The following is a 16,183-nucleotide window of genomic DNA, read 5'->3' as shown; positions in this document are numbered from 1 at the left end:
CAACTCCGAGATGCTTGCACCAGCCCATAGATGGAGCGCTGGAGCTTGCATACCTTGTTAGCACTCTTAGGATTGACAAAACCTTCTGGTTGCATCATATACAACTCTTCCTTAAGATACCCGTTAAGGAACGTTGTTTTGAACTCCATTTGCCAAATTTCATAATCATGAAAAGCGGCAATTGCTAACATGATTCAGACTAACTTCAGCTTCGCTACGGGAGAGAAAGTCTCATCATAGTCAACTCCTTGAATTTGTCGAAAACCCTTTGCGACAAGTTGAGCTTTGTAAACGATCACATTACCGTTTGTCTCAGTCTTCTTCTTAAAGATCCATTTATTTTCTATGGCTCACCGATCATCGGGAAAGTCCACCAAAGTCCATACTTTGTTCTCATACATGGATCCTATCTCGGATTTCATAGCCTCAAGCCATTTGTTGGAATCCGGGCCCGCCATTGCTTCTTCATAGTTCGAAGGTTCACCGTTGTCTAACAACATGAGTTCCATCACAGGGTTGTCGTACCACTCTGGTGCGGAACGTACCCTTGTGGACCTTCGCGGTTCACTAGCAACTTGATCCGAAGCTTCATGTGTTGGAATTATGCCCTAGAGGCAATAATAAATGTATAGTTATTATTATAATTCCTGTATCAAGATAATAGTTTATTATCCATGCTATAATTGTATTGAATGAAGACTCATTTACATGTGTGGATACATAGACAAAACACCGTCCCTAGCATGCCTCTAGTTGGCTAGCCAGTTGATCGATGATAGTCAGTGTCTTCTGATTATGAACAAGGTGTTGTTGCTTGATAACTGGATCACGTCATTGGGAGAATCACGTGATGGACTAGACCCAAACTAATAGACGTAGCATGTTGATCGTGTCATTTTGTTGCTACTGTTTTCTGCGTGTCAAGTATTTATTCCTATGACCATGAGATCATATAAACTCACTGACACCGGAGGAATGCTTTGTGTGTATCAAACGTCGCAACGTAACTGGGTGACTATAAAGATGCTCTACAGGTATCTCCGAAGGTGTCAGTTGAGTTAGTATGGATCAAGACTGGGATTTGTCACTCCGTGTGACGGAGAGGTATCTCGGGGCCCACTCGGTAATGCAACATCACACACAAGCCTTGCAAGCAATGTAACTTAGTGTAAGTTGCGGGATCTTGTATTACGGAACGAGTAAAGAGTGCCGGTAAACGAGGTTGAAATAGGTATACGGATACTGACGATCGAATCTCGGGCAAGTAACATACCGAAGGACAAAGGGAATGACATACGGGATTATACGAATCCTTGGCACTGAGGTTCAAACGATAAGATCTTCGTAGAATATGTAGGATCCAATATGGGCATCCAGGTCCCGCTGTTGGATATTGACCGAGGAGTCTCTCGGGTCATGTCTACATAGTTCTCGAACCCGCAGGGTCTGCACACTTAAGGTTCGACGTTGTTTTATGCGTATTTGAGTTATATGGTTGGTTACCGAATGTTGTTCGGAGTCCCGGATGAGATCACGGATGTCACGAGGGTTTCCGGAATAGTCCGGAAACGAAGATTGATATATAGGATGACCTCATTTGATTACCGGAAGGTTTTCGGAGTTACCGGGAATGTACCGGGAATGACGAATGGGTTCCGGGAGTTCACCGGAGGGGGGCAACCCACTCCGGGGAAGCCCATAGGCATTTGGGGGGGTCACACCAGCCCTTAGTGGGCTGGTGGGACAGCCCAAAAATCCCCTATGCGCCAAGAGAGAAAAAATCAAAGGAAAGAAAAAAAAAAAAAGGAAGAAGTGGGAAGGGGGAAGGACTCCCTCCCACCAAACCAAGTAGGACTCGGTTTGGGGGGGGAGAGTCCTCCCCCCTGGCTCGGCCGACCCCTTGGGGATCCCTTGGACCCCAAGGCAAGGTCCCCCTCCCTCCTCCTATATATATGGGGCTTATAGGGCAGATTTGAGACGACTTTCTCACGGCTGCCCGACCACATACCTCCATAGTTTTTCCTCTAGATCGTGTTTCTGCGGAGCTCGGGCGGAGCCCTGCTGAGACAAGATCATCACCAACCTCCGGAGCGCCGTCACGCTGCCGGAGAACTCTTCTACCTCTCCGTCTCTCTTGCTGGATCAAGGCCGAGATCATCGTCGAGCTGTACGTGTGCTGAACGCGGAGGTGCCGTCCGTTCGGTACTAGATCGTGGGACTGATCGCGGGATTGTTCGCGGGGCGGATCGAGGGACGTGAGGACGTTCCACTACATCAACCGCGTTCTCTAACGCTTCTGCTGTACGATCTACAAGGGTACGTAGATCACTCATCCCCTCTCGTAGATGGACATCACCATGATAGGTCTTCGTGCGCGTAGGAAAATTTTTGTTTCCCATGCGACGTTTCCCAACAGTGGCATCATGAGCTAGGTTCATGCGTAGATGTCTTCTCGAGTAGAACACAAAAGGTTTTGTGGGCGGTGATGTGCGTTTTGCTGCCCTCCTTAGTCTTTTCTTGATTCCGCGGTATTGTTGGATTGAAGCGGCTTGGACCGACATTACTCGTACGCTTACGAGAGACTGGTTTCATCGTTACGAGTAACCCCCTTTGCTCAAAGATGACTGGCAAGTGACGGTTTCTCCAACTTTAGTTGAATCGGATTTGACCGAGGAGGTCCTTGGATGAGGTTAAATAGCAACTCATATATCTCCGTTGTGGTGTTTGGGTAAGTAAGATGCGATCCTACTAAATACCCTTGGTCACCACGTAAAACATGCAACAACAAAATTAGAGGACGTCTAACTTGTTTTTGCAGGGTATGATTGTGATGTGATATGGCCAATGATGTGATGTGATATATTGGATGTATGAGATGATCATGTTGTAATAGAAATATCGACTTGCACGTCGATGGTACGGCAACCGGCAGGAGCCATAGGGTTGTCTTTATACTAACATATGTGCTTGCAGATGCGTTTACTATTTTGCTAGGATGTAGCTTTAGTAGTAATAGCATAAGTAGCACGACAACCCCGATGGCAACACGTTGATGGATGATCATGGTGTGGCGCCGGTGACAAGAAGATCGTGCCGGTGCTTTGGTGATGGAGATCAAGAAGCACGTGATGATGGCCATATCATGTCACTTATGAATTGCATGTGATGTTAATCCTTTTATGCACCTTATTTTGCTTAGAACGACGGTAGCATTATAAGGTGATCTCTCACTAAAATTTCAAGACGAAATTGTGTTCTCCCCGACTGTGCACCGTTGCTACAGTTCGTCGTTTCGAGACACCACGTGATGATCGGGTGTGATAGACTCAATGTTCACATACAACGGGTGCAAAACAGTTGCGCACGCGGAACACTCGGGTTAAGCTTGACGAGCCTAGCATGTGCAGACATGCCTCGGAACACATGAGACCCAAAGGTCGATCATGAATCATATAGCTGATATGATTAGCATAGGGATGCTTACCACTGAAACTACTCTCGACTCACGTGATGATCGGACTTGGGATAGTGTAAGTGGATCATGAACCACTCAAATGACTAGAGAGATGTACTTTTTGAGTGGGAGTTTGGCATATAATTTGATTAAGTTGAACTCTAATTATCTTGAACATAGTCTAAGTCCACTTTGAATGTATTTGTGTTGTAGATCATGGCTCACGCAAGTGTCATCCTGAATTTTAATACATTCCTAGAGAAAGCTAAGTTGAAAGATGATGGAAGCAACTTTGTAGACTGGGCTCGTAATCTTAAGCTAATCTTACAAGCTGGAAAGAAGGATTATGTCCTTAATGCTGCGCTAGGAGATGAACCACCCGCTACGGCTGATCAGGATGTTAAGAACGCTTGGTTAGCACGTAAGGAGGACTACTCAATAGTTCAATGTGCAGTCTTGTATGGCTTAGAACCGGGACTTCAACGTTGCTTTGAGCGTCATGGAGCATTTGAGATGTTCCAGGAGTTGAAGTTTATCTTTCAGAAGAACGCCCGGATCGAGAGGTATGAGACCTCCGATAAATTCTATGCTTGCAAGATGGAGGAAAACTCGTCTGTCAGTGAACATGTGCTCAAAATGTCTGGGTACTCAAACCGTCTAGCTGAACTGGGGATTGAACTCCCGCAAGAAGCTATCACTGACAGAATCCTTCAATCACTGCCGCCAAGCTATAAAGGCTTTGTGTTGAACTACAACATGCAAGGGATGAACAAGTCTACCGGCGAGTTGTTTGCGATGCTGAAAGTCGCAGAGTCTGAACTCCGTAAAGAGCATCAAGTGTTGATGGTGAGCAAGACCACTAGTTTCAAGAGAAACGGCAAAGGCAAGAAGGGCAATTCGAAGAAGAGCGGCAAGCCTGTTGCCAATCCGCCGAGGAAACCCAAGGCTGGACCTAAGCCTGAAACAGAGTGCTTCTATTGCAAGGGTATGGGTCACTGGAAGCGCAATTGCCCCAAGTATCTGGCAGATCAGAAGGCGGGCAAAGAAAAATCAGGTATATTTGATATACATGTTATTGATGTGTACTTAACCGGCTCTCGTAGTAGTGCCTGGGTATTCGATACCGGTTCTGTTGCTCACATTTGCAACTCGAAGCAGGAACTGCGGAATAGACGAAGGCTGGCGAAAGACGAAGTGACGATGCGCGTAGGAAACGGTTCCAAGGTTGATGCAATCGCCGTCGGCACAGTGTCACTTCAACTACCATCGGGATTAGTGATGAACTTAAATCATTGTTATTTAGTGCCTGCGTTGAGCATGAACATTATATCTGGATCTTGTTTATTGCGAGACGGTTACTCTTTTAAGTCTGAGAATAATGGTTGTTCTATTTCTATGAGTAACATCATTTATGGTCATGCACCGAATGTGAGAGGATTGTTCATATTGAATCTTGATAGAGATACGCATATACATAACATTGAGACCAAAAGAGTTAGAGTAAACAATGATAGCGCCATATTTTTGTGGCACTGCCGCTTGGGTCATATTGGTGTAAAGCGCATGAAGAAACTCCATGCTGATGGACTTTTGGAGTCACTTGACTTTGATTCACTTGACACGTGCGAACCATGCCTCATGGGCAAGATGACTAAGACTCCGTTCTCCGGAACAATGGAGCGTGCAAGTGACTTGTTGGAAATCATACATACCGATGTGTGTGGTCCAATGAGCGTGGAGGCACGCGGCGGATATCGTTATTTTCTCACCTTCACTGACGATCTAAGTAGATATGGTTATGTCTACTTGATGAAGCACAAGTCTGAAACATTTGAAAAGTTCAAGCAATTTCAGAGTGAAGTGGAAAATCATCGTAACAAGAAGATCAAGTTCCTACGGTCTGATCGTGGGGGTGAATATCTGAGTTTCGAGTTTGGTACTCACTTAAGACAATGTGGAATTGTTTCGCAGTTAACACCGCCTGGAACACCACAGCGTAATGGTGTGTCCGAACGTCGTAATCGTACTTTATTAGAAATGGTGCGATCTATGATGTCTCTTACTGATTTGCCGTTATCGTTTTGGGGTTATACATTAGAAACAGCTGCATTCACTTTAAATAGGGCACCATCAAAATCCGTTGAGACGACACCATACGAACTGTGGTATGGCAAAAGGCCAAAGTTGTCGTTTCTTAAAGTTTGGGGATGTGATGCTTATGTCAAAAAGCTTCAGCCTGAAAAGCTGGAACCCAAAGCAGAAAAGTGCGTCTTCATAGGTTACCCAAAAGAGACGGTTGGGTACACCTTCTATCTCAAATCCGAGGGCAAAGTGCTTGTTGCTAAGAACGGAACTTTTCTCGAGAAGGAGTTTCTCTCGAGAGAATTGAGTGGGAGGAAGATAGAACTTGACGAGGTTGTCGAACCTATCATTCCTCTGGATGGTGGCGCAGGGCAAGGGGAAACCTCTGTCATTGCGACGCCGGTTGAGGAGGAAGTTAATGATGATGATCATGAAACTCCAGTTCAAGTTTCTGTTGAACCACGCAGGTCGACGAGATCACGCGCTGCTCTAGAGTGGTACGGTAATCCCGTCTTATCAATCATGTTGTTAGACAACAATGAACCTGCAAATTATGAAGAAGCAATGGTGGGCCCAGATTCCAACAAATGGCTAGAAGCCATGAAATCCGAGATAGGATCCATGTAGGAGAACAAAGTGTGGACTTTGGAGATGCTGCCTGAGGACCGCAAGGCTATTCAGAACAAATGGATCTTTAAGAAGAAGACGGACGCTGACGGTAATGTGACCGTTTATAAAGCTCGACTTGTGGCAAAGGGTTTTTCACAAGTTCCAGGAATTGACTACGATGAGACTTTCTCTCCCGTAGCGATGCTTAAGTCCGTCAGAATCATGTTAGCAATAGCTGCATTTTTCGATTATGAAATCTGGCAGATGGATGTCAAAACGGTGTTCCTTAACGGTTTCCTTAAGGAAGAGTTGTATATGATGCAACCCGAAGGTTTTGTCGATCCTGAAAATGCTGACAAGGTGTGCAAGCTCCAGCGATCCATTTATGGACAGGTGCAAGCATCTCGGAGTTGGAACAAACGCTTTGATGAGGTGATCAAAGCATTTGGGTTTATACAAGTGGTTGGAGAATCTTGTATTTACAAGAAAGTGAGTGGGAGCTCTGTGGCGTTTCTAATATTATATGTGGATGACATATTACTGATTGGAAACAACGTAGAGCTTTTGGAGAGCATAAAAGGTTACTTGAATAAAAGTTTCTCTATGAAGGACCTAGGAGAAGCTGCTTACATTCTAGGCATTAAGATCTATAGGGATAGATCAAAACGCCTGATAGGACTTTCACAAAGCACTTACCTTGATAAAGTTTTGAAGAGGTTCAAAATGGAACAGTCCAAGAAAGGGTTCTTGCCAGTGTTACAAGGTACGAGATTGAGTAAGACTCAGTGCCCAGCAACTGATGAAGATAGAGAGCATATGCGCTCCGTCCCCTATGCTTCAGCCATAGGCTCTATCATGTATGCAATGCTGTGCACTAGACCGGATGTTAGCCTGGCCATAAGTATGGCAGGTAGGTTCCAGAGTAATCCAGGAGTGGATCACTGGACGGCGGTCAAGAATATCCTGAAGTACCTGAAAAGGACTAAGGAGATGTTTCTCGTGTATGGAGGTGACGAAGAGCTCGCCGTAAGAGGTTACGTCGATGCAAGCTTTGACACAGATCCGGACGACTCTAAGTCGCAAACCGGATACGTATTTATTCTTAATGGGGGTGCAGTAAGCTGGTGCAGTTCCAAGCAAAGCGTCGTAGCAGATTCTACATGTGAAGCGGAGTACATGGCTGCCTCGGAGGCGGCTAAGGAGGGTGTCTGGATGAAGCAGTTCATGACGGATCTTGGAGTGGTGCCAAGTGCACTGGATCCAATAACCTTGTTCTGTGACAACACTGGTGCCATTGCCTTAGCAAAGGAACCAAGGTTTCACAAGAAGACCAGACACATCAAACGACGCTTCAACCTCATCCGCGACTACGTCGAGGAGGAGGACGTAAATATATGCAAAGTGCACACGGATCTGAATGTAGCAGACCCGCTGACTAAGCCTCTTCCACGGCCAAAACATGATCGACACCAGAACTGTATGGGTGATAGATTTATTACAATGTAATTCACATGGTGATGTGAGGGCTAGATTATTGACTCTAGTGCAAGTGGGAGACTGTTGGAATTATGCCCTAGAGGCAATAATAAATGTATAGTTATTATTATAATTCCTGTATCAAGATAATAGTTTATTATTCATGCTATAATTGTATTGAATGAAGACTCATTTACATGTGTGGATACATAGACAAAACACCGTCCCTAGCATGCCTCTAGTTGGCTAGCCAGTTGATCGATGATAGTCAGTGTCTTCTGATTATGAACAAGGTGTTGTTGCTTGATAACTGGATCACGTCATTGGGAGAATCACGTGATGGACTAGACCCAAACTAATAGACGTAGCATGTTGATCGTGTCATTTTGTTGCTACTGTTTTCTGCGTGTCAAGTATTTATTCCTATGACCATGAGATCATATAAACTCACTGACACCGGAGGAATGCTTTGTGTGTATCAAACGTCGCAATGTAACTGGGTGACTATAAAGATGCTCTACAGGTATCTCCGAAGGTGTCAGTTGAGTTAGTATGGATCAAGACTGGGATTTGTCACTCCGTGTGACGGAGAGGTATCTCGGGGCCCACTCGGTAATGCAACATCACACACAAGCCTTGCAAGCAATGTAACTTAGTGTAAGTTGCGGGATCTTGTATTACGGAACGAGTAAAGAGACTTGCCGGTAAACGAGGTTGAAATAGGTATACGGATACTGACGATCGAATCTCGGGCAAGTAACATACCGAAGGACAAAGGGAATGACATACGGGATTATACGAATCCTTGGCACTGAGGTTCAAACGATAAGATCTTCGTAGAATATGTAGGATCCAATATGGGCATCCAGGTCCCGCTGTTGGATATTGACCGAGGAGTCTCTCGGGTCATGTCTACATAGTTCTCGAACCCGCAGGGTCTGCACACTTAAGGTTCGACGTTGTTTTATGCGTATTTGAGTTATATGGTTGGTTACCGAATGTTGTTCGGAGTCCCGGATGAGATCACGGACGTCACGAGGGTTTCCGGAATAGTCCGGAAACGAAGATTGATATATAGGATGACCTCATTTGATTACCGGAAGGTTTTCGGAGTTACCGGGAATGTACCGGGAATGACGAATGGGTTCCGGGAGTTCACCGGAGGGGGGCAACCCACTCCGGGGAAGCCCATAGGCATTTGGGGGGGTCACACCAGCCCTTAGTGGGCTGGTGGGACAGCCCAAAAATCCCCTATGCGCCAAGAGAGAAAAAATCAAAGGAAAGAAAAAAAAAAGGAAGAAGTGGGAAGGGGGAAGGACTCCCTCCCACCAAACCAAGTAGGACTCGGTTTGGGGGGGGAGAGTCCTCCCCCCTGGCTCGGCCGACCCCTTGGGGATCCCTTGGACCCCAAGGCAAGGTCCCCCTCCCTCCTCCTATATATATGGGGCTTTTAGGGCAGATTTGAGACGACTTTCTCACGGCTGCCCGACCACATACCTCCATAGTTTTTCCTCTAGATCGTGTTTCTGCGGAGCTCGGGCGGAGCCCTGCTGAGACAAGATCATCACCAACCTCCGGAGCGCCGTCACGCTGCCGGAGAACTCTTCTACCTCTCCGTCTCTCTTGCTGGATCAAGAAGGCCGAGATCATCGTCGAGCTGTACGTGTGCTGAACGCGGAGGTGCCGTCCGTTCGGTACTAGATCGTGGGACTGATCGCGGGATTGTTCGCGGGGCGGATCGAGGGACGTGAGGACGTTCCACTACATCAACCGCGTTCTCTAACGCTTCTGCTGTACGATCTACAAGGGTACGTAGATCACTCATCCCCTCTCGTAGATGGACATCACCATGATAGGTCTTCGTGCGCGTAGGAAAATTTTTGTTTCCCATGCGACGTTTCCCAACATCATGATCATCATCATTAACTTCCTCTTCAGTTGGCGTAGGCGCCACAGGAACAATTTCCCGCGTTGCGCTACTCTCTGGTTCGAGGGGGGTGTAATTACCTCATCAAGTTCTATTTTCCTCCCACTTACTTCTTTTGAGATAAACTCTTTCTCTAGAAAGGATCCGTTCTTGGCAACAAAGGTTTTACCTTCGGATCTAAGATAGAAGGTATACCCAATAGTTTCCTTAGGGTATCCTATGAATACGCATTTCTCCGATTTGGGTTCGAGCTTCTCTGGTTGAAGTTTCTTCACATAAGCATCGCAAACCCAAACTTTAAGAAACGACAGCTTAGGTTTCTTGCCGAACCATAGTTCATACGGTGTCGTCTCAATGGATTTAGACGGTGCCCTATTTAAAGTGAATGCTGCAGTTTCCAATGCGTATCCCCAAAATGATAGCGGTAAGTCGGTAAGAGACATCATAGATCGTACCATATCTAATAAAGTGCGATTACGACGTTCAGACACTCCATTACGTTGAGGTGTGCCAGGCGGCGTCAGTTGTGAAACAATTCCACATTTCCTTAGGTGTGTGCCAAACTCGTGACTCAAATATTCTCCTCCACGATCAGATCATAGACACTTTATTTTTCTGTCACGTTGATTCTCAACCTCATTCTGAAATTCCTTGAAATTTTCAAATGTTTCAGATTTGTGCTTCATCAAGTAGATATACCCATACCTACTCAAATCATTGGTGAGAGTGAGAACATAACGATAGCCACCGCGAGCTCCAACGTTCATAGGACCACACACATCAGTATGTATTATTTCCAATAAGTCAGTTGCTCTCTCCATTATTCCTGAGAATGGAGTCTTAGTCATCTTGCCCATGAGGCACGACTCGCATGTGTCAAATGATTCAAAGTCAAGAGACTCTAACAATCCATCAGTATGGAGTTTCTTCATGCGCTTAATACCGATATGACCAAGGCGGCAGTGCCACGAGTATGTAGGACTATCATTATAAACTTTGCATCTTTTGGTACTCACACTATGAATATGTGTAACATCACGATCGAGATTCATCAAGAATAAACCATTCACCAGCGGAGCATGACCATAAAACATATCACTCATATAAATAGAGCAACCATTTTTCTCTGACTTAAATGAGTAGCCGTCTCGCATTAAACAAGACCCTGATACAATGTTCATGCTTAAAGCTGGAACTAAATAACAATTATTAAGGTTTAAAACTAATCCCGAAGGTAGATGTAGAGGCAATGTGCCGACGGCAATCACATCGACCTTGGAGCCATTCCCGACGCGCATCATCACCTCGTCCTTGGCCAGTCTCCGCTTATTCCGCAGTTCCTGCTTTGAATTGCAAATGTGAGCAACAACACTGGTATCAAATACCCAGTGCTGGTAAGGTACACATCAATAACATGTATATCATATATACCTTTAACGTTGCCGGCCTTCTTGTCCGCTAAGTACTTGGGGCAGTTTCGCTTCCAGTGACATTTTCCCTTGCAATAGAAGCACTCAGTCTCAGGCTTGGGTCCATTCTTTTTCTTCTTCCCGGCATTTTTCTTACCGGGCGCGGAAACGGCTTTGCCGTCTTTCTTGAAGTTCTTCTTACCCTTGCCCTTCTTGAAACTGGTGGTCTTGTTGACCATCAACACTTGATGCTCTTTCTTGACTTCTACTTGTGCAGACTTGAGCATCGAGTACAACTCGGGAATGGTCTTCTCCATCCCTTGCATGTTGTAGTTCAGCACAAAACCCTTGTAGCTTGGTGGGAGAGACTGGAGGATTCTATCAATTACAACGTCATCTGGAAGTTCGACTCCAAGATGAGTCAGACGTCCGTGCAACCCAGACATTCTGAGAATATGCTCACTAACATAACTGTTCTCCTCCATCTTGCAGCTAAAGAACTTGTCGGAGACTTCATATCTCTCGACCTGGGCATGAGCTTGAAAAACTAGCTTCAGCTCTTGGAACATCTCATATGCTCCGTGTTGCTCAAAACGCCTTTGGAGCCCCGGTTCTAAACTGTATAACATGCCACACCTAACCAGAGAGTAGTCATCACTCCGCGCTTGCCATACGTTATGAACATCTTGGGCTGCCGCAGGAACAGGGGGGTCACCTAGCGGCACATCAAGGACATAAGCCTTCTTGGATGCAATGAGGATGAGCTTCAAGTTGCGGACCCAGTCCGCATAGTTGCTACCATCATCTTTCAACTTGTTTTTCTCTAGGAACGCGTTGAAATTGAGGTTGACAAGTGCGTTGGCCATTGGATCTACAATATTTGTAAAGACAACTTTTAGACTAAGTTCATGATAATTAAGTTCATTTAATCAAATTAAGTATGAACTCCCACTTAAATCGACATCCCTCTAGTCATCTAAGTGATACATGATCCATGTCGACTAACCCGTGTCCGATCATCACGTGATACAGACTAGTCATCATGGTGAGCAACTTCATGCTGATCATATTCAACCATACGACTCATGTTCGACCTTTCGATCTCTTGTATTCGAGGTCATGTCTGTACATGCTAAGATCGTCGAGTCAACCTAAGTGTTTCGCGTGTGTAAATCTGGCTTACACCCGTTGTATGCGAACGTTAGAATCTATCACACCCGATCATCACGTGGTGCTTCGAGACAACAATCCTTCGCAACGGTGCACACTTAGGGGAATACGTTCTCGAAATTTTATGAGGGATCATCTCATTATGCTACAGTCGTTCTAAGCAATAAGATGAAAAACATGATAAACATCACATGCAATCATATAGTGCCATGATATGGCCATTATCATCTTTGCTCCTTCGATCTCCATCTTCGGGCATCGCATGATCATCATTGTCACCGGCGTGACACCATGATCTCCATCATCGTGTCTCCGTGAAGTCATCACGCCAACTACTACTACTACTACTACTACTACTACTACTACTACTACTACTACTACTACTACTACTATAGCTAACCGTTAGCAATGAAGTAAAAGTAGTAAATACATGGCGTTGCATCTCACACAATAAATTAAGACAACTCCTATGGCTCCTGTCGGTTGTCATACTCATCAACATGCAAGTCGTGAATCCTATTACAAGAACGTGATCATCTCATACATCACACATGTAACATCACAACCTTTGGCCATATCACATCACATGTCAAACCCTGCAAGAACAAGCTAGACGTCATGTAATTGTTGTTGCAAGTTTTACGTGGATGATTTGGGTTTCTAGCAAGAACGCCTTCTTACCTACGTGACAGCCACAACGATGATATTCCAAAGCTATTTACCCTTCATAAGGACCCTTTACATCAAATCCAATCCGACTAGAGTGGGAGAGACAGATACACGCTAGCCACCTTATGCACCTAGTGCATGTTGGTCGGTGGAACCTGTCTCACGTAAGCGTACGTGTAAGGTCGGTCCGGGCTGCTTCATCCCACAATACCACCGGAAAAGAATGAGACTAGTAGCGGCAAGCAATTGACAAAATCATCGCCCACAACCTTTTTGTGTTCTACTCGTGCATAGAATCTACGCATAGAAAACCTGGCTCGGATGCCACTGTTGGGAAACGTAGCATAAATTCAAAATTTTCCTACGCCATATTCAGATCTTCCTATGGAGAGAACAGCAATGAGAGAGGGGATAGTGCATCTTCATACCTTTGAAGATCGCTAAGCGGAAGCGTTACTAGAACGCGGTTGATGGAGTCGTACTCGCGGCGATTCAGATCGCGGTGTGATTCCGATCTAGTGTCGAACCACGGCACCTCCGCGTTCAACACACGTGCAGCCCGGTGACGTCTCCCGCACCTTGATCCAGCAAGGAGGAGGGAGAGGTTGGGGAAGATCTCCGGCAGCACGACGGCGTGGTGTCGATGGAGAGACGAGGTATCCCGGCAGGGCTTGGCCAAGCACTGTGGGAGAGGAGGAAGAAGAAGAGCAGGACTGCGCCGAGAGAGAGAGAGATGGAAAACCGGGTCTCCAATGGCCAAAAACCCCGCTATATATAGGGGGAAGGGAGGGTGGCGCCCCCTTTAGGGTTTCCCCTTGAAGGGGGGCAGCCCTAGATGGGGGGAGGGGTGGCGGCCAGGAGGGGAGGAGGGGGTGGCGCACCCCCTGGTGGGCCTTAGGCCCACCTGCGCTAGGGTTCCCCACCCTTCCCCCTCTTAGGCGCCATGGGCTGGGTGTGGGGGGCGCACCAGCCCACCCACAGGCTGGTTCCCTCTCACACTTGGCCCATGTAGTCTCCTGGGGCTGGTTGCCTCTCCCGGTGGGCCTCCGGAACCCTTCCGGTGGTCCCGGCACTTTGTCGGCGGTGCCCGAAACATTTCCGGCGTCCAAACCCATCCATCCTATATATCAATCTTTACCTCCGGACCATTCCAGAGCTCCTCGTGACGTCCGGGATCTCATCCGGGACTCCGAACAACCTTCGGTAACCTCGTATAACAATTCCCTATGACCCTAGCGTCATCGAACCTTAAGTGTGTAGACCCTACGGGTTCGGGAGGCATGCACACATGACCGAGACACCTCTCCGGCCAATAACCATCAGCGTGGTCTGGATACCCATGGTGGCTCCCACATGTTCCACGATGATCTCATCGGATGAACCACGATGTCAAGGATTCAATCAATCTCGTATACAATTCCCTTTGTCTGTTGGTATAGAACTTGCCCAAGATTCGATCGTCGGTATCCCATACCTTGTTCAATCTCGTTACCGGTAAGTCTCTTTACTCGTTCCGTAGCACATCATCATGTGACTAACTACTTAGTCACACTGAGCTCATTATGATGATGTTCTATCGAGTGGGCCCAGAGATACCTCTCCGTCACACGGAGTGGCAAATCCCGATCTCGATTCGTACCAACCCAACAGACACTTTCAGAGATACCCGCAGTGCACCTTTATAGTCACCCAGTTACGTTGTGACGTTTGATACACCCAAAGCACTCCTACGGTATCCGGGAGTTGCACAATCTCACGGTCGAAGGAAAAGACACTTGACATTAGAAAAGCTTTAGCATACGAACAACACGATCTAGTGTTATGCTTAGGATCGGGTCTTGTCCATCACATCATTCTCCCAATGATGTGATCCCGTTATCAATGACATCTAATGTCCATGATCAGGAAACCATGATCATCTATTGATCAACGAGCTAGCCAACTAGAGGCTTGTTAGGGACACATTGTGATCTATTTATTCACACATGTATTATTGTTTCGTGTTAAGACAATTATAGCATGAACAATAGACGATTATCATGAACAAGGAAATATGATAATACCATTTTATTATTGCCTCTAGGGCATATTTCCAACATATCGAGGGTATGATGGAGCGTCGAAAGGGGTTTCGGGAGGCCCTGGTAATTGTTGGGGGGCTCATAGGCCAAGGAGAGGGGGCACCACAGCCCACCAGGGGGTTGGGCGCAGCCCCTCGCCCGACCCCACTTCGGCCGAAGGGAGGAGGCCTCCTCCTAGGGTGCCACCAACCCAAACTTGGGTGGCAAGGCACCCAAGAGGAGGGGCCACCAACCCTAGCCGTCGCTCGCCTTGGCCGCTGGCCCCTAGGGGAAACCCTAGGGCGCCCTCCCCTCTCCCTTTCCCCTATATATATAGAGATGTAGAGAGAGGGCAGCAACATGACAACTTGCTACGGCGTTGCACCTCCTCTCCCTCGTAGTTTCTCTCCTCCAAATACCCCATGGCGAAGCTCTGCTGAGGTGTCACCACCAACACCTCACCACGCCGTCGTGCTGTCGGAGGACTCGGGCTGCTACTTCACCATCGCTCGTTGGATCGAGGAGGTGAAGGCGTCACCAAGCTATACGTGTGTTGAACGCAGAGGTGTCGTCCATTCGGCACTTGGTCGGGAGATCGCGGGACGGTTCGTGATTGGATCGCGAAGACGTACCACTACATCAACCGCGTTCTTGAACGCTTCCGCTTAGCGATCTACAAGTGTATGTAGATTCAATCTCTCCTCTCGTAGATGGTCATCACCATGGATAGATCGTGTTTGCGTGTAGGAAATTTTTCATTTCCCATGCAACGTTCCCCAATACGAATGACACTCGTTCGTTCTATCATCACCTTCCAGGCTGTGTACTCCATGACACCCCTCATTATACCACAGGGCTCCCTCAACAACCTCAACAAGATTGAGTGGGCTTTTCTATGGTCCGGCTTGGATAAAACTACTGGTGCAAAATGCAAAGTCAACTCGGACATTGTATGTCGACCCCCAAGCTATGGAGGCCTAGGTGTTCTCAACACCGACAAGTTCGCTCGTGCCTTGAGACTGGGATGGCTCTGGTATGAATGGAAGGAGCCGAGCAAACTACGGGTGGGGCTGGGAAACCCATGCACTGAGGAGGACCACGATTTCTTCTATGCCTCCACTACTATCGTCATGGGCAATGGGGCCAAAACGCTTTTCTGGGACTCGCCTTGGCTGCTTGGTCGCAAACCCAAGGAAATTGCTCCCCACATTTTTAGGCCTCAAGGAGAAAGAACTGGAAGGTGTGCGAGGCGCTCAAGGAGAATGCTTGGATGCTCAGAATCAGAAGAGACACCGTCATCATAGGTCACCACATCCATGAATTTTTT

This window comes from Hordeum vulgare, chromosome 1H, assembly GCF_904849725.1.
Source record: "Hordeum vulgare subsp. vulgare chromosome 1H, MorexV3_pseudomolecules_assembly, whole genome shotgun sequence".
Taxonomy (NCBI): Eukaryota; Viridiplantae; Streptophyta; class Magnoliopsida; order Poales; family Poaceae; genus Hordeum; species Hordeum vulgare.
Note: the sequence above shows the minus strand (reverse complement) of the source record.